The sequence below is a fragment of the Triturus cristatus genome, chromosome 3_2 (genome assembly GCF_964204655.1).
Source record: "Triturus cristatus chromosome 3_2, aTriCri1.1, whole genome shotgun sequence".
NCBI lineage: Eukaryota > Metazoa > Chordata > Amphibia > Caudata > Salamandridae > Triturus > Triturus cristatus.
Window position 1 is genome coordinate 16,217,973 of NC_140584.1, and position 25,728 is coordinate 16,243,700.

Sequence of the window (25,728 nt, forward strand, 5' to 3'; positions counted from 1 at the left end):
AAGACAAGGTAGTATTAAGGAGAGACTAACATGCCGATTACCAAATCAGAAGCCAGCATTCACAAAGGACACAAGCCAATAGCAAATGATGGCGAAGAGTGGGCAGGGCTTCTATTTCATACTCCAATACGGCATGCCGCAAAGCAGCGAATGCGCTGCCCAGGCTGGACCTAAAAAGACACTGTCATAATGCTGAAAAAAGGAAAATCATTGCAAGAAGGACTTTCCAAACTGCTGGTTAGTGCAGAACTACTGAGAAGATGGTGGGGTGCAGCCGACACTGATTTAGCTCATTGTGCATTATCAAAAGAAACTGCATTATCAAAAGAAACCGCAGGCATTTCTGGCAACATGCATGCTGCAAATGCAGCGTGTTAAAACATGGAGGCATTTACTTGCCTGCCACAAAGGAGGATTTCATATCAAAGACAGCAAGAACTTGAGGAAAATGGTCTGTGCAAAGACCAGACAAACAGTGTGACAAGCAAAGTGAGAAAATGGCAAGAATATTGAAAGACAGTATGAAGAAGACAGAGGAATGCAACTGTCTCTCTTCTGAGGTGGCGGCATCATTCTAGAGGTCCTACCTGGATGAAACCCACACTCTTGTTTGACCAAATACCTTGGTACAGCAATAAAAGTCATACATAGGTAAAAGGGTGTGCTCTGATGTTTCACAACAACTCTCTTGTGCTTACCTCTCATGCAAAACTCTCAGGCTTACAAACATGCCAGCCTTTTCCACAATTCGTCTGAATGTGAATGTAAATAAAAAAACATTGTGCTTTAAGTAAAATTAAAAGTGGAGATCAAGCACTCGCAATTAGATATATACAAACGTATCTATATATGTGAAAAAGTTACACAAGTGCAATGCCAACACACAAGGCAACTAGATCATCTTTAACTTGCAGAAAACACATCAAAAAAGTACTGAACTGCAAGCAAGCCGATACTCCGATTCATCTAAGGGTTGGAGGCCTGAAAAGTAAGCAAGCATCCAATGAAAACAAATTCAACCTTCTTCAAATAATTACACCCTGCCCCCCCCAGCCCCCCCCCCCCGCCTCCCAAATGTTAAAGAAAACATAAGCAACTGGGGATTGGAGTCCACATATATTCGTTAGGGGAAACTGAAAAGGATGCTGTTGGAAATGCCATGAAGATGAGTCCCTGGCTGCTGGTATAAAAAGCAGAACTAAATCACCCGAAAGATAAAGTATTGCATAGAAGCAAATCTTCAATTTAAAAAAATGTGGCACTTGACTGATGGTTACACAACTTTAGTTTATACAATGATTTCAATACTTGGAGTAGTCCTTTCTAAAGTAAAGCTCACGTTTGGCTGGCAAGCATGGCGTACAAGTAGCAGAGTGCTACAGTTTATACAGCATCGCTTCTTTTAAGCGACTCCCCAAATGGAATGCTGTCTCCACCCCAGTCTTTATTAGAGGTCGGACGAGATGGCTTCTTCTGCTTACAGTGTCAGAGTGCTTTCAGTGCTAATGTCACCAGCAGGAAAGGAATGCCCTTCTGGTCATGTTATCATTAGAGCGAGAGGAGACAGAACTGATGAAACCAGTAGCAAGAGCTAACTATGCCCTGGTTAGCTGCCCAGGCCCTGAGCCATATCTGACTATAGTGAACATCCCATATCATCGGTACCTTTTAATTAGATTTCGGCTTAACCCGATACATTTTTCTTTGGGTTTTTTCCGAACATGGTGTACTCCGGAACGTGCTGACCCCTGTAAATGTGACAATTTTTCAACACAGGATACCCTTCACTTCTTTATGTTTTGTGACCATTATAATGATTGTAGAAGGAAGTTTTTGTTCCCAATTTTGAGGGAGGCGGGATTTACACAGGTTAGGCCAGCACTTGTGTATCTACAGCTACTTAACTCACCACGAATAATGTTTCATGTTGCTAGTTTTCTGGTTGCCGCTATCCGTATCAGGAAAAAGATAAATACCTCACTGCCGGCCCTAAGTGGCCCTGAATAGCATATCTTTTGCACCTTAAAATGTTCCTGCACTGGGATAGCATAATGTTATGGTAGTCTTTTTAAAAAAAAGGATTTTAGATTATATTTATGTATGTGTTATAATGGGTCAAATAGTTCACAATAAGTATAGTATGAACTTTTTACATATCAAGATTTTTTAACTATGTAATTAACTGTTTTTTTGCTCATGATTGTACAATGTCTTTTATGATATTAAGTTATCGAATAAAGAAATTTGACTGACTGACTGAATGCTGCCCTGCTGACAGGCTTCAAAGACGGAACAGCGAGGTCAGTATGCCTACTGCTCAAGAAGGCGACTGATACGAGTAGTGGAACAGGAAGATTTCATCCTGGGAAAGCAGTTCACCTGCCCATGTAGATTTACACTTTTAAAACGATAGTGTTATCAGAATCCAAACAGGGAAACCACAAGCATACATGAAGGGAGATTTTGGGATTATGCAGGAGAACAGGGAAGGAGGCAAGGATCTGAGGGTGGAACAAATCAGAGAGGGATAGAATGTGAAGGACACACATGCACTCTTAGGGAGTGGCTAACAAAAACAATAACTGATAATCACCGACGCTCGCACTCACCGGACTTGGCTTCCAAGAGAAGAGCATGCTGGGAAATGAGAGCGACGGCTCCTACCATAGACAAAGGTCTATAAAACGATTTAATGCGGCTGTCATCTTGGACTAATGAGCTTCCGATTTATGTTTACTTTTAAACTATTCAAGTACGGTTAATGCCCGGGAAGGCACAGGAATTATATTTATTAGAGGCCTAGCGGATGCGCAGCGCGGACAGACTCAGCCCACATCAGCTTGCAGTGCGGAGACCGCGCCCTCGAGCGGGCAGCTCCTTTTATTCAACCCCGCAGGCCACGCCTGGCCTGCGGATGCGGTGTGACGTCTAGTTGCACCACTAGACTGCGGGATATTACATCCCTATCCAAATCGGTCAAAGAAAATACACAAAAATGCAAACTCAGATCATAAACACAGTTCAAACAGTTCAAACCCCCAGAGGGGTAGTACTTGCGTGCTCCCCGTCAGCGGACCGCCGAACATCTTCAGCAGGCAAAGTCCTTCAACCTCTGACTGGGGCGGGGATTGGGTCTTAGGCTGTATCTTTGCGGAGAGTCTCTCAGTCGCGGACCCATGGGGGGTCCACCCTCTGGTACCAAGTTCGGTGTCTGTGTCACAGTGGCCTCGGTGGTTTCGGGTGTCGACAAAAGTGTAGTCTCGGCGGGCTCTTCCGGGAGTCTTTCCGGGTGGCGTGGGGGCACCTCATTGAACCAGGACACATTGCGGGACACTTCCTCTACTCCTTTTTGGGCTGTCACCATGGTTCCTCGCTTCGCTACTACTGTCCAGTGCCCTGGTTCGTAGTTGGTTCTGAACTTTCCTCCAGGACGGCGGTCCTTCAGCAGAACGGTGGCTCCTGTGCAGAGGGTCCTCGGCGTGGTACGGCGACGAATGATTGCTTGATGGTTTGGCCGGGATCTCCTCACCTGTCCAGCCTCGGTCTCCACTGGGGGCGGTGACCACCCTGGGGCCATCGGGAGTAAGTCTCTCCGTGGCCCCTGGAGCATCAGTGCCCACGGGCTCCTCTGAGTGGTGCAGTGTGGTGAGCTCCGATATTCCCGCAGGAATTCGTGCAGTCGTAGTTCCGGGTCTACTTGTTCCACCTCTGCGATGCGGAACACTTTGTTCAGCGTCCGCATGAAGCGTTCCACGTCGCCGTTGGCCTGGGGCCACTGAGGGGTTATTCGCCGGTGGTGTATTCCCTTCTGTCTTAGGAACATGGCGAACTCTGCTCCCTGGAAGGGTGGTCCATTGTCACTTCGGATTTCCTGTAGGAATCCGAACATGGCGAATACTTTTTCTAAAACCGGCTGTATCTGGGCAAATGCCGTGGACGTCACTAGCTCTACTATGGGATATTTCGAGTATGCGTCCACTAAAACCAGCGTGTGCTTTCCTCCCGGAAAGCTCCCAAAGTCTAGACTCACTTGTGACCACGGGATGGTACATGCCTCTTCGGTGATCACCGGTGCTGGCCTCTCTGGGTTTCCAGTCAATTGGCATAGGGGGCATCGCCTAACGTACTCCTCCACCATGTTTTCCAGCTCCGGGAACCAGACTTTCTCCCGCATTCTGTCCTTCATCTGTGTGTTTGATTGGTTCTGATGCTCCGTCCATCACCACCTCCTTTTGTACCGCTTTGTTCGCCATAAGTTGGCAGGGTATGCTCAGACGTGAGTCCCTTGCTCACTTTGCCACTGGATTCAAGCAAGCCTGGCTGAAGACGGCTGAAATGCCAGAAACCGGTCCTAGGAAGCTTGTTTCCGGTCCAGGGAAGGCATGGCTTGGCAGTTCGGGCTGGACTGTTCCCATGAGGCACAGGGTCAGACTGATTTGCATATGGCCATGTCTGAACTGGGGTGGCAGAGTGGGCTAAAGAACGGTGATTGATCAAACCCGGATCTGTTGACTGGGTGTGAGTGTTTGATTGGTTCTTATGCTCCGTCCATCACCACCCCCTTTTGTACCGCTGTGGATACAAGGTGCACATATTGTTCGGTATCCTCACTGTCTTCCTGCACGTCAGTCGGGGCCGGGTGCCGGGATAGAAAGTCGGCCGGATTCTTTGCCCCTGGCGGATACACGACTTCCATTTCATACGGCTGCAGCTGGACTGCCCATCTCTCAATGCGCGGCGGCGGGTGAGGCGCCGTCCCTTTGAAGTGGGGCATGAGCGGTTGGTGATCTGTGACCACTGTAAATGGTTGTCCCTTGAGGTACAAATGGAAATGATTGCAGGCCCATCTAATGGCCAGCGCCTCTCGCTCAATTTGTGCGTACCTGGCTTCTGTCGGGGTGAGTGACTTGCTGGCGACTGACAGTGCTGCCCACCGACCTGGTTCCTGTTCCTGGGCCAGCACCGCACCAAGCCCGACGGGGCTGGCATCCACCAGAACTTCTGTCTTCTTGGCCGGGTCAAAATAGGCAAGTGTGGCTTCTCCCAGCAGAGCATCTTTTATTCCTTGGAACGCTGCTTCCTATGTTGGTCCCCATTGCCACTTGGCGTCCGACCTTGTGAGGGCTCTCAGGGGTCCTGCTCGTGTGGAGAGTCCGGGGATGAATCGTCTGCAGTATGTTGCCATCCCCAGGAAACTGCGTACTTCCGTTGGGGTTGTCGGCGCGGGTGCATCCTTAATGGACTGTGACTTTCGGGGGTCCACCTGAATGCCTTCTTGGTTGAACACATACCCGAAGAATTCTAGTGATGGCCGGAAGAACTGGCATTTGTCCTTGTGGAGGGTCGCCCCGTCTTCTTTTAGGCATGTCAGGGTGTCGCGGAGATGCTGGTAATGCTCTGCGGCTGTCGCTGAATGGATGAGGATATCATCACTTACGTTTAGCACTCCAGGTAACCCAGATAACAACTCTCGTATCGTGTTCTGGAACACATCCGCCGTAGATGATATCCCAAAGTTGAGCCTTTTATACCGCCGTTGGCCTAAGTGGGTGCTGAAGGTGGTGACGTAGCGGCTTTCCTTGGACAGTGGGAGTTGGTGGTACCCTGTGTTTAAGTCAATTTTCGAGAACCACTTCGTACCATTCACGTCTGCAATGATATCATCCATAGTTGGCGTGATGGGTCCTTCTCCTCGTATTGCTTCATTTGTCAGTCGCATATCAATGCAGAGGCGTATCGCTCCCGGCTGTTTCGGCTTCTCTGTGATAACCATTGGTGAAACCCAGGGCGTCTGGCCGGATACTTTCTCAATGATGCCCTGTCTCTCCAAGTTCTCTAGCTCTTTCTCGACCAGTGGCGGCAGGTGGAAAGGGACTCTCCTATGTCGCAGCGCGACCGGGACAACAGTTTTGGTGATGTGCAGTTTGACTGGGCTGCACTTGATGCGTCCGAGGCCCTGAAACAGCTCCGGGAATTGATTAAGCAACTCTTCTACTTGATGTACTTGTACTCTCCTCGCGAAGGATATTAGCCCCAGGTCTTCTGCCGTGTTGCTGCTTAGCAGGGTGTCCGCTTCCCTGTCAATCACATGTATCGTCGTCGTGAACTCCTGATCGTCTGCCTTGACGGGAACTGTGATTTTCCCCTTCAGCGGGAGGGGCGTGTCTGCTCCATACGCGTAGATTTTGATCTTGGACGGCTTTACTGGAGGACAAGGCTTTAGGCATCGGTATTGTTGGAGGCCCATTACGTTCACAGAGGCCCCCGTGTCGATGACTGCCTGCACTTCCGTTCCCGCCACTTGGACTGTGCATGTTGGTTGGGGTCTACGGCGTAGTTTGAGTTCCCTCGCAAAAGAGATGAGGTATGCTTCTCCCTCGTCCTCGTCTGATGATTCTCCGCTCATCTCCTGATATCTCCTCCCTTTCGCCTTCGATTCGTCTTGCGGCTGCACCTCCGTCATCGATAGGTGTCGTACTGCCTTCGTCGGGGGCCTCCGGTTTCGGAGGTCCCGGCCTCTCGTGCGTCTTCGGCACACAGAGGCGAAATGGTTGGGAATTCCGCAATTGGCGCATGTTTTCCCCTGCGTGGGGCAGTCCTTTGCGGCGTGTGGCTCATGTCCGCAGTACCCACATCTTGATTTGGTCTCGTCAGGCTTCTGACTTCTGATGGCGTCTCCCTTTGGCTTAGTTCGGAGGGCGTCCGCCCATTCCACTTTGATGTTTTTGGCCCATTCCGGGGGTTTTGTGAGTGCCTTGTCCATTTCGTTTGCTCTGGCTGCTGACAGGTCATGCGTCCTTGCTAGTACTAGCATATCTTCAAGCACGATTTTTGGTTGGCGCAGGATGAGCCCTCTCAGCGTCTTGTCTCGGCACCCTTGGAAAAGCTGGGCGCGTATTTCTTTGGGCTGGTCATCTTCCGTACACGTGCTAGCGAGCTCTCGAAGCCTGGCATAGAATACGTACATTGATTCCCCTTCTCTCTGTCGAGCCTGGCGCAGCTTGAACCGCTCGAAATCGGGGTTCAATTGGGGGTCGAAATGGGTGTCGAGGGCGGCCACCGCCGCGTTGTAATCTGTGGCTACACCCGTGTTGGGTAGGTGTTTGAATAGTTTAAATATCTCATCTCCCGCGTAGTGCAGGAGTAGGGACCTCTTCACTGCGCCGTCCTTCTCCCTGGTTGCGATGAAGTAGTTGTTGAGTCGCTCTATCCAGATCTTCCACCGGGGAAAGGCTGTTGCAGGGTCTTTGAGTTCACTGAATGGGGGCAGGACTCCCGATGCCGCATGTTGGAATGGAACGTGGACTGGGCCGGCCGCTTGACATTGTACAGCCCCTGGGCCTGGAGCTGCTCCCCCGTCGTTGTCCCCCATCTTTCCCTTGAAGCCGGTGGTTCGGCTCGCGTGGCTAGTGGTCCTGGGCTTGTGCTACCAGTAGGGGTGTCTTAAAATACGTGACCTCCACCCTGTTGCGTGCCCCTCCACCTTCCTCTGGCTTGCTGCCGTCTGGCGATATTGAGCCCCTGGTAGGGTGTGTTGTGGGCCTGCTTTGTCCGTTTCTTTGCACCCTCCTTTGGGCCTAAGGGTGGTGGATTGCCTTGTGCTTGTTTCTCTATGTATTACATTTTTTTTTCCTCTTTTGTTCCTTTATTGGCCACGTGTCTCTCACAGCCTCCTGTGTGGCATAGGCTGTTGAATTGCCTTGTGCTAGTTTCCTTTCCCTTTATTTTCCCCTCCTGGGGCCCGTTGCACTCACCGCCACGTTACTGCTGGCACTGCCGACTGGGGGACACATCTGGGGCCTGGTGCAAGTGCGCGCTGCTCTCGGCACTCCGTGGCTTCTCTGGTTGTCTTTCTCACCCTGCCGTCTTCACCCGCGATGCGTCGCGGGCCCTGAGCGGGTGGGGTGCGGGGTTACAGAGGACCCGCCTCGTCGCCAGTGTAAGGTGCCCGGGAAGGCACGGGAATTATATTTATTAGAGGCCTAGCGGGTGCACGGCGCGGACAGACTCAGCCCACACCAGCTTGCAGTGCGGAGACCGTGCCCTCGAGCGGGCGGCTCCTTTTATTCAACCCCGCAGGCCACGCCTGGCCTGCAGATGCGGTGTGACGTCTAGTCGCATCACTAGACTGCGGGATATTACAGCGACCAGTATATAAAAAAACAGCTATTTTGGAATTAAATACATTTATAAAATGATTGTGGTGAACGTATGTCATAGGAAAGTAAAGTGTAATTAAACAAGGAGCGATGGGAGGTGGCAGTGGGGACTTGGCAGCACACGGGTACATTAGGTAGCAACATCAGAAAGCTTAAAGAAAGTGTAGTAATCTTCTTGAAGCAATCAGATTAAATCCAATAATAAGTTTAGTCCAAATATAAAGCACGTCTGTCAGGAACAGCTGTCAGAGGGAACTGACTAACTGCGCAGCTTAATACATTCCATTACAACTCTAGAATCTAATTAAGAATGGTCAATACATTCAAATAACTACAGTACATTAAAAGATGCACACATGCATTTAAAGAGATAAACTTACCGCTAATAGTGCATACTACACATCTTCCCTTTTATGGAAAGAGAAAAATAAATAAACTAATAAAAAATAAATTCATTGTACTTTACAGGTCTCTTGACACATCTACCAAAGGAAGATTTCATATCAGAAGAAACAATCTCAGTGTTATACAATTCTGAGTTGACATTATCATCATCATGGTTTGTAAGTCTGGGAGATGAATCATGAAGCACATTTTCCCCTTCAATATTGTCATAACACCAAAAATGACAGTGACATTCAGAATTAGGAAAACTATCTAGGTCATCCGGTAAATGCATATCTTTTGAATGTGCTAAAGCTAAATAACTCGTGTGCCATTTTTATCCGTTATCCAATGTCACAGAATTATGATGAAATTTTGCAATTCTCTTTGGAGTACTAAATTTGCTGTGACCCGTCGGAACTTTCTTTGCACTCTTAATACAAACCCACTGACCAACTTTTAAATGTGAAGGTTTAGAAGCATGTTTAGTATCATAATACACTTTGTTCTTGATCTGTAAAGTAGCAAGATTAGATCTAATTTCATCCAAATTGTAGAAAGCCATGTCATTTCTTTTCATCCAACCTGGATTAGTCTTGGATAAAGGAATTCTACATCTCATCAAAGAAAATGGACTTTTTCCTAATGAAGGGTGTGGTGTTACCCTATAGCTCCACATAATTTTTTTAAGTTCACTATCCCAAGAAAGTTTCGATTTCACACACAATTGTAGAGTATTTTTTATCACTCTATTTAACCTTTCTACAGTGCCATTACTGGAAGGATGGTAAAGTGGTGTTAATTTATGTTTAATACCATTGGACGTAAGAAAAGTTACCATTTCATTAGATTTTAACTGTACACCGTTATGAGTTAATATGGAAGATGGACAGCCTTCTTGTAAAACAAATGCACTCTAAAAAGATGATAACATTCTTAGTGTCGACTTTGTCAACCACTTTCAATTCAAACCATTTGGAAAATAAATCAATAAGCACTATAATGTACTTTATGGTATTGTCAAACCAGTTGATGGGACCCATGATGTCTAACGCTAAATCTTCCCATGGAAGATTGGGTGAAGCAACAATGCCTAAAGGTGGATTCAAGTTTTTTTTGATTTATCAGATAACTCACAATTAATGCAAGACCTAACAATTCTCTCGATGTTATTGTCAATTCCAGGCCACCAATATTGGTCTCGGACTCTAGATTTAGTACGAGAAATACCTGGATGACCTTCATGAGACAAGTGTACAATTTGGTCTCTTAAAGATAAAGGAGGAACAACTTTGTTCCATCTAAGAAGTAAGTAATCAGAAATTGAAAGCTCATCTCGTACCTCCCAAAAACCTCTTAATTCATCGTTAAAATTTTTTTTACACAAATTGCTCCAACCACTAATAACTTTGGATTTGACCTCCGATAAAATATCTAGGTAATCAGCTTCTAGCCATTGATCCTGAGAAATACTATTCATGAATTTGTCATTTGAGGTAACATTTGCAACTGAAAAATCATTCCAAGAATTTTGATCGGATTCTATAATGGGTAAAGAAAACCTGCTGAGAAAATCTGCTATAACATTTTTTGCTTCTGGTACATAGTGAATTTCAAATAGAAAATCTTGCATGGACAATCTTGCAATGCGGGCAGAAGCCTTGTTGAGTCCTTCTGTAGTGAGTCATTTAGTAAGGGGTTTATGGTCAGTTCTGATGCAAAAAAACATTCCCCAAATAAATTTCCTAAAATGCTCCAACCCCCAAACTACAGCTAAAGTTTCCCTTTCTATTACAGAATACTTTTCTTCTGTCGGGGTCAAAGATCTGGATGCAAACGCAATAACCACTTCCTGATTGTTGTCTGAAATTGGAGTTAAAACTGCTCCCAGGCCTTTGGAGCTAGCATCAGTAGTTACTAGTGTATCAGCCCAAGGATTAAACCCTTGAAGATTTGGAGCATTCCAAATGGCTTTTTTTATGGTTAGAAAGGCTTGCTGACACTCGTCTGACCAAAAGAAATTGACTTTGTTCTTTAATAAATTCCTCATCGGATGTGTCTTAACTGAGAAATTACAAACAAATTTAGAGTAAAATTCGGCCAATCCCAAAAAAGATCTTAAATCATCCTTGTTCTTAGGAGCAGGGGCATCCAAAATAGCTCTTACCAAATTAGTCTTAGATCTTATACCTTGTTTACTAATCTCGTGTCCTAAATAAACTACACTATTCTCTGAGAATTTGCATTTTGAAATTTCAGCAGTAAGATTTTTGTCATTGAGTACACAATTTAAACTTTCCTTAATCTGGAGTCATGTTGGTGCACATTTTTTCCAATTAAAAGGATATCATCTTGAAAGAGCATGACACCTTGAATATCTCCAAAAAGTTGTGACATTAACGTTGAAAAACTGCAGCCGCAGAAGCCAATCTAAAAGGCATCCTGCGAAAACGGAAACACCCAAAAGGAGTGCAAAATGGTGTTACGTCACGACAAGAATGATGCAAAGAAACTTGGTGATATGCTGAAGATAAATCCAACGTTGAAAAATATTTGGCACCACGGGTTAATGAAAACATCTCATCTATTTTAGGTAATGGATATTGATCAACAATTGTATTGTCATTAAGACTTCTTAAGTCAACACATAAACTAATTTTTCCATTGGCCCGTCTAGCTACGACCAATGGAGAAATCCACTATGCTGCTCTATGGGTTCGATGATGCCATTTTCTTGTAATTTCAATAGTTCATTCTTTACTTCATCTTTAATAATGACTGGAACGTTACGCACTTTATGTATTTTAGGAATGGCATCACTTTTTAACCTTATGCGATGAGAAAAGCCTTTCAATTTCCCAATTTTACCGGAAAATACATTTGGGAATTCCTTAACTACCCAATTCTTGGTGGTTTCACCCTCACACGCAACAAGGACTTGTTCTGGACTATTAGGGTCCAGAATAATGTGTAAGTCTCTTTGGTCTTTCCATCCTAACACGGAAGGACCATCAGAAGCAACGTACAATTTACATACAGCAGTACGGTTTTTGAACTCAAATACTAATGAGCGAAATCCTAACATATCAATTTTATCTCCTGTGAAACTCTCAGGTAGCACATCTGTAGGTTCTAAATGTGGACCTAAGTCATTAATCAATTCTTTCTCCCAAACACTTTTTGCAATTATAGTGAAAGGCGAACCTGAGTCTGCTGCTACCTGTAAAGGAATGCCACCACATTTTACAATACACAAAGGTTTGCTCCTTTCATTATCATCAACATTTAGGACACTATTACATTGTTTGATGTCTTTTGAATTGGTAACAGATTTGAGTGAGTCAGAATCATAATCAGATGAGTCAGTATCAGTGATACATGAAACCTTAAGTCTTTGACTATTCTTCTTCTTGCAAACTTTAGCAAAATGACCTAAAACTCCACATTGGGAACATTTGGTAGATCTAGCAGGACATTTTTCAAAACCTGCATTGTGATTTTTGCCGCCACATCGATAACAAGCAAAAGTGGTCGTGTCATTTTGATTAAACTTTGGTTTCGTAGATCAATGATCATTGAACCCTTTTGATTGAAACTTCTTGTAAGTTCCTTTTTTTGAAGAATCTTAGTTTTTCTTAAAATTTGTGATTTTATTAACAGTAGGAGTAGATTCAGCTTGATCAGATAACGCTTTGGAACTTCTGTCGGAAAGTTCAGCCTTTTTTATGAGCGTAATGACGTCTTTAAGACAGGATTCACCCTCAATCCAAAGTCTATCCTGAATGCTTTTATTTTTTGAGCACACAACCACTTGGTCCCTAATGAGTTTGTCATGTAATACACCAAATTTGCAATGAGTTGCTAACAATTTTAATTGAGAAACATACTCTTCTACAGATTCGTGTTGAAGTTGTTTCCGTTTGAAGAAAGCGCGTCTAGTTACTCCAATACACACTGTAGGCGAGTAATGCTCAGTTAAATCAGAAATGGCAGTTTTAAAAATGTCAAAGTCACCAGACCTTTCAGGTTTTTCATTTGATTGTATACTCTTAAACCTTCAGGGCCAAGGCTGTGTAAAAGCATTCTTTTTTTTCTTTCAGGCGACAATGTGCCAACATTATCCTCTAAAGTAGCAATGTAGTTTAAGAAATACTCCTTCCATTCTGTCCATTTAACAATTGGTTCCCCTGGAGCAGTTAAGAATTCCTTAGCGGTGCTTAAATTAATCTTAATACATGAGGACGAAATTGCAGTGTTTGCAGAAGTAGAGGCTGAAGAATCTGTAGAAGCATTGGTACTTATAATAATCCCCTTGAATAAAAATGAATATATAAGTTAAGACAACTGATGAATGTAACTTACTTGACGTAAAATGACCAGTAAATGAATGTCATATGCAGTAGAAGAAAAATGATGCTGCCTTTTAATTCAAAGCGATATCAAAGGGGATGATGGACGGAGCCTTAGAGCAAATCAAACACTCACCCCCAGTCAACTGATCTGGGTTTAATCCATCATTATTCTTTAGCTCACTCCACCACCCCAGTTCAGACATGGCCATATGCAAATCAGTCTGACCCTGTGCCTCATGGGAACAGTGCAGCCCAAACTGCCAAGCCATGTCTTCTCTGGACCGGAAACAAGCATCCTGGGACCAGTTTCGGCTTCATAACCCTCATCAGCCAGGCTATCTTGAATCCAGTGGCAAAGTGAGCAAGCGACCCACGTCTGGGCATACCCAGCCAACTTAGGGCGAACAAAGCGATACCAAAGGGGATGATGGACGGAGCGTTAGAGCAAATCAAACACTCACCCCCAGTCAACTGATCTGGGTTTAATCCATCATCATTCTTTAGCTCACTCTGAAGAACCAGAACCTTTTGGGCCTGGCGGCGCAGGGTATGCCTTAATCTCCTGGGTTCTCCTGCTCAGCTACACAGAGACACGGGACACTCTGTTAGGCGTTAGAAGATCAGATTTATTAGCTGCAGCTAGTACAGTTATCCCAGAAGTACACAAGGTAGGTTCTCAGGAGACTGCCACTTCACTTCGTGGCACACAAACTTTTATACCATTGTCGACTAGTCAAGGGATCGGAGGAGAACCTCGAGAAAGACACTATTGACGGGACCTTTACACCTCCCATGCAGGGTGCTGGTGGCCCCTTTAACGTGGACTGGATTGCTGCAGATGGAGGTGTGGCTCTGACGACGTCACCAGGAACGGACGAATCAGACAGCAGTGAGCCCCGTAAAGCGGAAGTCCGGAGAACTGACTAGGCGAAAGCCTTTGGAGCAGGAGACGGAGTGAGCAGAGCGACGGGAACGAAGAGTTGGGAGGAGTACGGAGGACGAGAGCCAGAGAGCGGAGGAGCGGCAGGAGCCGAGAAGTCTGCGGAGCCAGGAGGCCAACATCACGGCCTCTCGCCCCGCCACGCGCCCGGAGGAGCGTGGCTGGGAAAGGTACGGGGCCGGATCCTGGGGCTACTGTCCACAAGGGGAGGGAGATAATCCGGGCGGGTTTTTGCTTTTGTGTGGGGAGGTCACGGGGTGTCTTGGGGGTTGTTTTTTTTTTTTCTCTCTCTCTGGGTGTGTGTTCCTAGTACCCGAAACACTCACGGAGCTTCCCTCTGGTCACATGTGTATGTACGGTGACGGACCCCCGGTGAATCCTCACTACCCTATCCCCCTCAAATCTCGGACGTATCAGGACAGCAAACTAACCCTTGCTCTTACCTTCCTTTACGCATCCCGCTGAGGCAAACCCCACCAGGACCAGGACCCCGCCGAGGTGAAGACAACCGGGACGAACCAGGCACAACCCTGACCGGGACCCCTACTTTCGTGACGGCAACCTCAACCCTTCTATCACCTTGAGAGAAAGAGAAATCCGAAAACTTTGTTCACTCTATAAATAAAGCCTCAACCCTATCCACTCGTCTAGTGGCTTTCTTGTCGTGTACCGGGGAGGATAGCGCCTAGGCGACAAGTGGCGAGCCAGATAGGAGCGTCTGCGAACCACCACCCGATACAGGATGAATACCCTTATTCACCAAATGAAGGAGGGGCAGGCAAAAATGGAGTGGGCCATAGAACGGGCCTCCTCCGAAGCAGAGGCCGATCGGGCCGTCTTCACATCGGCCATCCAAACGCAAGCTGAGAATCTGGTCAAATTGGCCGAAGGACAAGCTCACCTTACGGTCTCTCTGGGTCAGGGTAGAGCGGCCGCCCCTCCAGGAACCGTGGTCCCTCTTCAGAAGTTCGCCCCAGGAGAGGACCCCTTAGCTTTCTTCTTGAACTTCGAAAGAGCCGCCTGGGCTAGTGCTTGGGCGGGAGAGAGATGGCCCTTTTATCTAGCCCCCTTGTTGGTGGGGGAAGCCCAGGCGGCGTATCAGACTGTCAATAAAGATGGAACCGCTACCTACGCCATTATAAAGCAATATATTCTAGACAGACTGGGGGTGGATGACGAGACTCATCGGCTGCGGTTCCGGCAAGAGCGAGGGGCACCTGGCGACCTACCAAAGGCTTTGTTCTTTAAATTGAAAGAAGCGGCGGATCAATGGCTAAAACCCCAGGACTCCAGTATGGAGGAAGTAATGGGGAAGATATACCTGGAACAATTCCTGGAGGCCCTCCCCTATCCCAGCCAACGGTGGTTGTGACAACATGCCGGCTTGACTCTAGAACAGGCTGTGAATATGGCCACATCCTACGCCCGAGCTCAAGGCCGTCCTCTGAAGGAACCCGAGAGACCCATAAAAACCGCCATCCAGGGGAGAGGAGACCGGAAGTATAACAAAGTGATCCCTGAGCCAGTACAAAACCGGGGAACCCGACCTGATCACCCCCCTTTCTCAGGACCCCAGTGCTATGATTGTGGGGAGTGGGGACACATAGCTCGCTACTGCAGGAAGAAGAGGGACAAAGAGGAGGAACCAATGGACGTGAGCTGTCTGCCCCACTCTCTTCTCTTCGCTCAGGAGACTGGACCCGTATTTTACGTGAGTGTAAAAATCCAGGGTTAGGGTGTAAGGGCCCTACTAGACTCAGGCTGTAAGCACTCTGTAGCCAGACGGGAGCTCATACACTCCTCTTGGGTCCTACCAGGTAGAAGGGTTGGTATAAGGTGCGTTCATGGGGAGGTGAGGGATTACCCTTTCGCCACGATCCAGTTACAAACATCTACAGGAGCCAACATGACTGCAATAGTGGGGGTGCTTCCACTGCTTCCAGAACCCATCATCTTGGGAACTGACAATCCCTGTTTTTCCTCCATGATGAGGGAAGTTCTCTCTTCCCAGAAACAGTGGCCGGTTTCCGTATTGACCCCCGAACCCTGGGCTAAGGACACCCACTTTCGTACGGCCCAACTAAATGATGCAAGCCTTGTTAACGCCTGGTCTAAAGCCAGGGCCGAGCACAACCAGGCGACCAAATCGTACCCTACCTTTGTGGAACAGAAGGGTCTTCTCTACCATTTAGCGAAGGAAGACGCTGTTCCTCAACTACTGGTTCCCTCTGATTTCAGGGATCAGATTCCTTTTTTTGCCCATGCCCATCTTTTGGCGGGGCACGTTGGGGCTGAAAAAACAGGGCAAGCCATACTGCAACATTTCTTCTGGCCAGGGGTATATGCCCAGGTCCAGAAATACTGTCAAGAATGCCACATATGTCAACGGCGCAATCCCTACACGCCTCCGGCGGTCCCCTTGCAACCGCTTCCCATTATAGGCAAACCGTTTGATAGGCTAGGAATGGATCTCATTGGCCCCTTGCCCAAGTCTAGTCGAGGACATCAGTATGCCCTTGTTTTAGTGGATTACGCCACCCGATACCCGGAGGCTTTTCCCCTCCGAGCAGCCACCACCAACGCCATAGCTCAGCGCCTCATAGAAGTGTTTTCCAGGATGGGTTTCCCTAGGGAAATGGTCACTGATCAGGGAACCCCATTCGTGTCAAGACTGATGAAACAGGTGTGCCACCAGCTCAACATCAGACACATAAAAACCTCAGTATACCACCCCCAGACGGACGGGTTGGTTGAGCGCTACAACGGAAGCCTCAAACTGACCCTAAAAAAACTTCTGTCTGGGGATGGGAGGAATTGGGATCAAATGTTGCCTTTGGCCCCGTTTGTGTTACGGAGTCAAACTCAGTCCAGCTTAGGGGCTTCTCCTTTCGAGCTCCTTTTTGGGCGGAAACCAAGAACCTTACTCGAAATAACGAAGGACACTTGGGAAACAGAGGGGAAAGAGGAAGCGGAGGCCCTCCTAGACTATACCCGGCAATTACAGTCTAGGTTACATAAATTAAGGACTCTAGCCCATGAACACCTAGCCATCGCCCAAACCAAACAGAAGTATTTCTATGACAAGGGGAAAAAGTGGAGGGAGCTTGATGTGGGGGATTGGGTCATGGTGTTGCTGCCCACATCGGCTCAAAAGATGAGAAAAAAAGAGTGGCAAGGTCCCTTTCAGGTGGTGAGAAAAGTGGGTAGAACCTCCTACGTTCTCCAAATGTCTCGAACCAAAACTCAGTTATACCACATTAACATCCTGAAAAAATGGATGGGAACCCCTCCGGCTTCTTCTCAACCGGTTTTCTTTTCCACCCCTCTGTCACATACCATTCCTGAATTACCTATCAACCCCGAACTGTCAACCTCCCAGAGGGACGCTATTGATTCCCTGCTACATCACTTTTCAGGAATATTCTCTGACCAGCCCGGAAGAACACACCTGGCTGTACACACTATACCGACCCCCTCAGGGATTGTAGTCAAGCAAAAACCTTATAGGATACCTGAGGCCCGGCGAGCGGCCTTCCAAGCCGAAATCCAACAAATGCTAAAAACCGGTGTCATTGTCCCTTCCCAAAGTAATTGGTGTTCCCCGGTGGTTCTGGTGCCAAAACCGGACGGGAGTATCCATTTTTGTATTGATTTTAGGGCGGTCAATAGGGTTTCAAAACAGGACGCGTACCCTCTTCCCCGGGTTGACGAGTTGGTGGAACGCCTTGGTGAGGCCAAGTATATAACCACTATTGACCTCACCAAGGGGTATTGGCAGATTCCCCTTGCCCCGAGTGACCAGGAGAAAACCGCCTTCTCAACTCCCTCGGGGCATTACCAGTTTACGGTCCTCCCGTTTGGGTTGCATGGAGCCCCGGCAACCTTTCAACGGACCATGGATACCCTTCTCCGACCACACCTTCCTTATGCTTCTGCCTACCTAGATGATATTGTAGTCTTCAGATAATCGTGGCCAGACCACCTTCACCACTTGAACCGCATATTGGACAGCATTTGCCAAGCTGGGTTCCACATAAACGCCAAAAAGTCCCGGGTGGCTTATCACCAGGTAAAATATTTAGGGTTTCTGCTCGGTAACGGGAACCTAAAACCCCAGATTGAGAAGGTGGCCGCTGTGCAGGCTTTGACCTATCCCAAGACGAAGAGGGATCTTAGGGCGTTTTTAGGATTAGTAGGCTATTACAGACGGTTTGTTCCACACTTTGCTAGAATAGCCAGTCCCCTGACTGATCTCCTACGGAAATCCCAGACTTCGCCCCGCTTGCGGGCTCCCAGTGTGCAGGAAGCTATGGCTTTTCAGGCCCTCAAGGACGCTCTGACCTCTTCTCCTGTGTTAGTGGCGTCTGACTTTCAGAAACCCTTTATCCTCCAAACAGACGCCTCGGGGTTGGGATAGGGGCAGTGCTTTCCCAGGAGGATGCCGAGGGTCTTGAGCGCCCTATATTGTACATCAGTAGGAAGCTCTTTCCCCGGGAGCAGGTCTACTCCACCATCGAGAAGGAGTGTCTGGCTGTGAGGTGGGGGGTGGAAAAGCTTCGCTATTATTTGGAAGGCAGGCCCTTTATCCTCTTTACGGACCATGCCCCTCTCACCTAGCTCCAGCGGAACAAGGGCCACAATGAACGTATCCTCCGCTGGTTCTTGGCATTGCAGCCGTATCACTTCGAGGTGAAACATCGCAAGGGGTCGGGTCAGGGCAATGCTGACTTCCTCTCGAGATACCCTATTTCCCCCGATCGGGAAAATCCGGGGATGGGGATGTGTCGCCTAGTCAAGGGATCAGAGGAGAACCTCGAGAAAGACACTATTGACGGGACCTTTACACCTCCCATGCAGGGTGCTGGCGGCCCCTTTAACGTGGACTGGATTGCTGCAGATGGAGGTGCGGCTCTGACGACATCACCAGGAACGGACGAATCAGACAGCAGTGAGCCCCGTAAAGTGGAAGTCCGGAGAACTGACGAGGCGAAAGCCTTTTGAGCAGGAGACGGAGTGAGCAGAGCGACGGGAACGAAGAGTCGGGAGGAGTACGGAGGACGAGAGCCAGAGAGCGGAGGAGCGGCAGGAGCCGAGAAGTCTGCGGAGCCAGGAGGCCAACATCACGGCATCTCGCCCCGCCACGCGCCCGGAGGAGCGTGGCTGGGAAAGGTACGGGGCTGGATCCTGGGGCTACTGTCCACAAGGGGAGGGAGATAATCCGGGCGGGTTTTTGCTTTTGTGTGGGGAGGTCACGGGGTGTCTTGGGGGTTGGGTTTTTTTTTCTCTCTCTCTGGGTGTGTGTTCCTAGTACCCGAAACACTCACGGAGCTTCCCTCTGGTCACGTGTGTATGTACGGTGACGGACCCCCGGTGAATCCTCACTACCCTTCCCCCCTCAAATCTCAGACGTATCAGGACAGCAAACTAACCCTTGCTCTTACCTTCCTTTACGCATCCCGCTGAGGCAAACCCCACCAGGACCAGGACCAGGACCCCGCCGAGGTGAAGACAACCGGGACGAACCAGGCACAACCCTGACCGGGACCCCTACTTTTGTGACGGCAACCTCAACCCTTCTATCACCTTGAGAGAAAGAGAAATCCGAAAACTGTGCTCACTCTATAAATAAAGCCTCAACCCTATCCACTCGTCTAGTGGCTTTCTTGTCGTGTACCGGGGAGGATAGCGCCTAGGCGACAGCCATATAGGTAACATATACATTAACCAAATACACACCCAGAATATACAAGAAAGAGCCAATAAGAAAAGTTGAAAAACAGGACAGAACCAATAGGAAAGGTTTGCAAACAAAGTGTCAGATGACTTGAAGAAAACCTCTCCTCCAACTATGTTTGTCACCCCTCCCTTAAACTAATTCATTAACGGATTTGTAACTAACTTGCAGGTGGCGAGATACGTTTGTGTGTGTTGGAGGACAGTTGTGAAACGAGAGAATGCTAGGCAGAGGACAGTGAAGGCCAGACGATAAGATAAAGTCAGAAAAGAATAGTGTGAACCAACAGATAGTTGAGACGGGGATTAGAAAAACCAGACAGGGATTAGTGTACTCGGCCAGTCCTAACACCAGCTTTGCAAATAGAGGCAGAAGGGTTATTCCAACACGAAGCTGCAGAAAAAGTAGAATAGACTTTGTTCGCCGTGCTGCCTGAGTGATGGCAACACAAAATGGCGGTGGAGCACAAAATGGCGGGTCGATTCGATCACGATCAGAAATCGAAGTTCCTCAGACCCTCCTTTTGCCAGAACTCAGGCAAGATAGACTCATGTTAATCTGAGTCAACGTCGATAGCCATGAGGTCATCGAGCTGTTGCTGTAACATCATTCTTATGTATTCTGTTCTTGGTGATTTGGGTTTAGGGATGCACATAGTAGCACAAAGGTCACAGATGGTGGGACCACAGTGCATACAAAGGCAACAAGAGAAAATAATGGTCAAAATTATTCCCAGGAATGTCAATGCTTTCCAACCCCATTTGGACAGTAGTCCCCAAAACCACTCCGAAAAGGACCAATCTCCTTCGTCCCGATGAATCGACTCAGAGATTATATGCAACTTGGAGATAGCTTGGTATACTGTCGGAGCGTCATTAGCTATAAAAATACAGAAACGTGACCCGATCAATTTGCACACACCACGATCTGCAAGAAGAAAAGCTAAGGCAACTCGATTTTGTAAGGTCATAAGACGGTCCGCCTGTAGTTCTGCCGTGATATTACTTAAGGCTCCTACAGTGATGTCATTGTGGTCTCTACGACACGGACCAGTTGCCTTATATTTCTGCTGTTGGCCATTGGACCCCAAAAAGGAAGAAATCCTTTGAGGAAATCTCCTCCCTCTTCTCCTGCTGTGTCTTTTGAATCAATAATCCCTCTGCCATATCTGTTCCGATGATAGTTTGCAGAAGCGGTGTATGTAGGGGGAAGAAGGAAAGCTATATAGCAGGTACCAGAAAAACCCGTTGGTAACCACGTGTAAGCTCTATTGTGGCAGATAAAATACGTACCCTGAGATGGCACTAGAGGAGGCGAGTTCTGAAAGGAATAAACGTATGTGTGGGAACAGTTATTTCTTTGTATGGTGTCAGAAGAGCGATCATTTATTTGCAGACAGAAATTTCCCTGATGAGGAATCGTCCAAATTGGTGGAGATTTTCTTTGTTTAACCTTATCACTAAGGCTAGTGACATAATGGGTGACGTTCCAGTTTGTATACGCTTTCCTTTCATCAACGGAAATCTTACTATTTTCCATGATTTTAGCCATAGCTACCATTCCCTTAATTAATGAGCTATGACTAAAATCCGGACCACCCCTATATGAACTAACGGATTGTTTGAACTTGCTTTAGTAGGCATTGGAAAAAATGACAAAATAAGCCCAAGCAGAACCCTCATAAGAAAACGGGAGAACTAAATATGGCATTCCTTTCTCTGTGGTATGTGGCATAAGTCCACACACCCAACAATCAGTCGTGTTGACCACTAACTGGTGTTGATGTAATAACTGGACAAAGGAATTGTTATAATATTCAGTTCTTCTAATGAGTTCATGTTGAGGAAGGGTATGAAATATATGTGGAGAGACAGTAGAAGAAGACGAAGAGGAAGAAGGAGAGACAACTTTTTGCTGCAGAGCATACATAATCCAACCTATAAACGCCAAAACAATACACAATAATATAATAACACATAAGGTTATATTAAAACGACTGTACATTAATTTACAGGATTCTTTCTTCATTTTATCCTTTCTCTCTCGTTTGCCTAGTGTAGTTTCCACCTTCCTAATGGATGCTCACGGCAATCTTCCTCGATCACTCAATTATGATTATCTGCCGTCCTAGGACACTGCAAGTCCTGCAGGCCTATTGCCACTACTCAGGTCACAATCAAGACTCCTACCGTGACCCTGCAACCGGGACAGAATACTACACAAGAGAGAGAAAAATCTTAAGTGTTCTTTGGTCTAGGTCTCAAATTATAATGTTCTTCGTTTGGTACAGTCTGGTCTTGGAACAATGTTCGTGGATTTGTTGTATCTAAGCGACGATGTGGTGTTATCGCTTCCTGCAGAATGTCGTTGTCCTCTTTCTCAGACAGTGTCCCATTCAGGCTTGCATCACTAAAAGGTACGAATCATGGAACCTTCTCACTCTCAGAGTCACCAATGCCCCTGCGCACCCATTGATCGTAGGGTAAAGGCAAAGGCACTTTCTTACAATGCACACCGTGAATCCAATTTTTCTTTCCTTCAACTTTGACTGCTGTTCTCGTGGTCAAAAGCACCAAACGAGGCTCCCTCCACCTGGGCTCCAAATTTCTCGTCCTTTGGAAATTCTTGGTGCAGACCCAATCACCTGGTCGGATGGAATGACCTGGATCTGTGGAAGCCTCCGGTAAAGCACTCTGAACCTATTGATGGAGAACACGCAATTTAGTCATAAGTTCATGCAAGTAGTCAATCAACATTGGATATGGCAAGTCGGAGTATTTCTTAGGGCGAGGGACTCCCCATACATTAAACGGGCGTCCAAAAACCACTTCGTAAGGGCTAAGTCCCAAACGAGAGTGTACTGCAGTTCTGGTGGACAGCAGAGCCAATGGTAAAGCATCGGGCCAATTGAGTCCTGTACTAGCCTGAACTTTCGCTAGTTTTAACTTTAATGTACCGTTGTAGCATTCTACTAAACCCGCTGACTGTGGAGGATTTGCCGCATGGAACTTTTGCTTGATACCAAGACCCGCACAAACTTTTTGCATGACTTGGCCCACAAATTCGCTCCCATTGTCACTCCAGACAATGCGCGGTAAAACCAAACCTGGGGAAAAATTCTTTTAGTAAAGCTTTAGCTGTGGATAAGGCTGTGTTGTCTTTTAAAGGGTATGCTTCTATCCATCTTGAAAAGGCACATACTACCACCAGAACGTATTTAAGGTTGTTGCATCGCTCCATATGAATATAATCGATCTGCAACACCTCAAACGGATATGTTGGAGGAGCAAAGTGACCCGCTAGAGTTGGGGTTCCCTTTCCCGCATTGTAGATTAAACAAACAATACAATGTTTCACTACATTGTCTGCACACTTTGGGATTCCTTCATTTTGCCACACTGGAGCCAGAAGTTTGCATATACCTTTTGCACTTGTGAGCTGGACCATGCGCCATAGTAACCACTGGGAGTACATAGGCATCTGGTAACAGCCAACGTTGATGTTCAGATAATTCCACCCAACAACCCATTTCATCTAACATCCCCGTACTTTCTTTCCACCTACTTAATTCCTTCTCTGTAGCCTCTTCCTGAATTGATTTTACAATTTCTACTGTATTCTCATACATTCCTCTCTCTCTGCCCCAGTTCGCAGGACCCTCCACATACATTCGACTTGTAACATCTCTCGCTGTCTTTTTCGCTACTTCATCTGCAAATGCATTTCCTCGGCCAACATCATCTGTAATCTTTGTGTGTGCACTACACTTCACAATCGCTATTTGGGTGGGTAAGGCAAGTGATTCAAGAAGATCAGTCACTAACTGACCATGTTGTATTTTAGTGCCATGTGAAGTGAGGAATCCCCTTTCCTTCCAAAGACGCCCAAAGTTGAACGCTACACCAAAGGCATATTGACTGTCGGTGTACACGTTCACTCTTTTCCCTTTTGACAATATACATGCTCTCGTTAAAGCTATCAGTTCTGCTGCTTGAGCTGAATTGTGTCTGATACGTGCTGTTTCCACAACTGTATGTAAAGTAGTTACAGCATAGGCTGAAACTGTATCTCCATTAGGCATTTTAAAGCAAGAACCATCTACCCATAGAGTTCCATCCGGATTCTCTAGCGGTGTGTCTTTCAAATCAATTCTTCCTTTTGTCTCTTCCTCAGTACGAAAGAAAGAATCATGTTGCTCCTCAACACTTTTCTCATCTGGAAGGGACAACAGAGTAGCTGGATTTAGGGTATTACATTGTTTGATGTGTATGTGACTGGACAAAAGCGTCAGCTCGTATCCAGTTAGACGAGCACTCGTAAGATGCTGCGTTTTCGTTCTGTTTAGTAAGGTATCCACTGCATGTGGTACCATGACAATGAGAGTGTTATCCAACACCACTCCAGCGGACTGTCGAATAGAAATTGCTGCTGCTGCTGTCGCTTTGCGACAACTAGGCAATGCTTTAGCTACTGGGTCTAACGTAGCCGAAAAATAGGCACATGGCCGCTGTTTGTCCCCAAATTCCTGTGTTAAAACTGACAATGCACAACCCTCTCTCTCATGAACATAGAGCGTAAAAGGCTTACTGTAATAAGGAGTACCCAATACAGGAGCAGAACACAGAGCAGTACGTAAGTCAGTAAAACTCCTTTGGCACTCATCAGTCCAAGGAAGGGGCTGAGGCGTATCTTTCAAAGTGAGTGCCAACAAAGGCTTGGCCAACAGAGAGAAGTTAGGGAACCACTGCCTACAGTAGGAAGTAATACCCAGAAAGGCACGTACTTCCCTTTGTGTGGATGGCACAGACATTTGCGTAATCGCCTGAATTCGTTCTGGTGTTAATCGTCGTCCCTCCTTTGATAGGAGATGACCCAAGTAGGTAACGTCTTGACGGACATATTGTAGTTTGGAAGGTGAAACCTTATGATTCAGATTAAACAAATGGTGTAACAATGCAACAGTAACATTTTTGCAAATATCTTCTGAATCAGCAGCAATCAACAAGTCATCCATGTACTGAATAAGAGCAGCACCAGACGGCAAATGAAAAGTATCAAGATGACATTTTAAAGCTTGGCTGTAAATGGAGGGACTTTCACAATAGCCCTGAGGTGCGAGCTTAAACCGGAAGCTTCGGCCTCCAAGAGAGAAGCCAAAAATGTCCCTACTCTCTTCTGCAATGAGAATACTAAAGAAGGCATTCTTTAGATCGATAACAGAGAACCAAGTCGCTGTGGAAGGTATCATTGTCAACAGAGCAGTAATATCTGGAACAGGAAATTGTGGTACAACAATTTTGTTTACCTCCCGAAGATCAATTACGAAACGATATACAGGTGGCTGAGAAGGATCAGTGCGTTTAAGAACAGGAAGAATAGGACTATGTCAGGGTGCAGGGACGGAGGAGATAGCTGAGGCGCAGCGTAGGGACGGAGGAGATAGCTGAGGCGCAGCGTAGGCTTAGACCGACTAAGAGACTAGAACTACACTTCCCAGACTCCTCGGGTGAGTCGCCCGGGGCCTTTATAAGCTCCGCCTACCGGTAACGCGGGGCTTGTCACTTTGAGTTCTTCCGGGTCTCAGACGGAGATCCCTTTGACTGGCCTCATTCTACGGAGCGAGAAGTTCGGCATCGGAACGGACCTCTCCACTTCCCGGATTCCTCGCGGGCGTTCGGCCCGTGTTCACCACTGCCGCCCTTCCAGAGCGCGGCAAGGAGCTGAAAACCCTCAAGCCCCTCTGTGGTGAGCGCTGCTCCCATTCCCGGAGTGAAGGGCGGGTGCGTGGTACACTCTCGCCTACCTGGTGGGGACGCGCTCTACGCGTTACCAGGTTCTACGCTGTTCACTACCGGATGACAAACCGCTACTCCCCCTTTTCATCGCGGTGACGACCGCACACCCCCCAACTTACCGCGAGAGCGTGGCTCTCTGTTCCCTTCCTCCCTACCCTCTCGGGACCGTGCTTCCCTACCGAGCCGACTCCCCAAGGACACCCGGGATACGCCGGTAGATGGGCATGCCGAGATTCATTACCAAGACTTCCTGGTGAGGTAACCAAGGAAGATCCCGTATTTCCCTCACTGCATCGGAAACTCCCGCAGATAAGTACTATTAACGTTCCTATCGTTTAGTACGGATCTAAGACGTGTGTTTCTT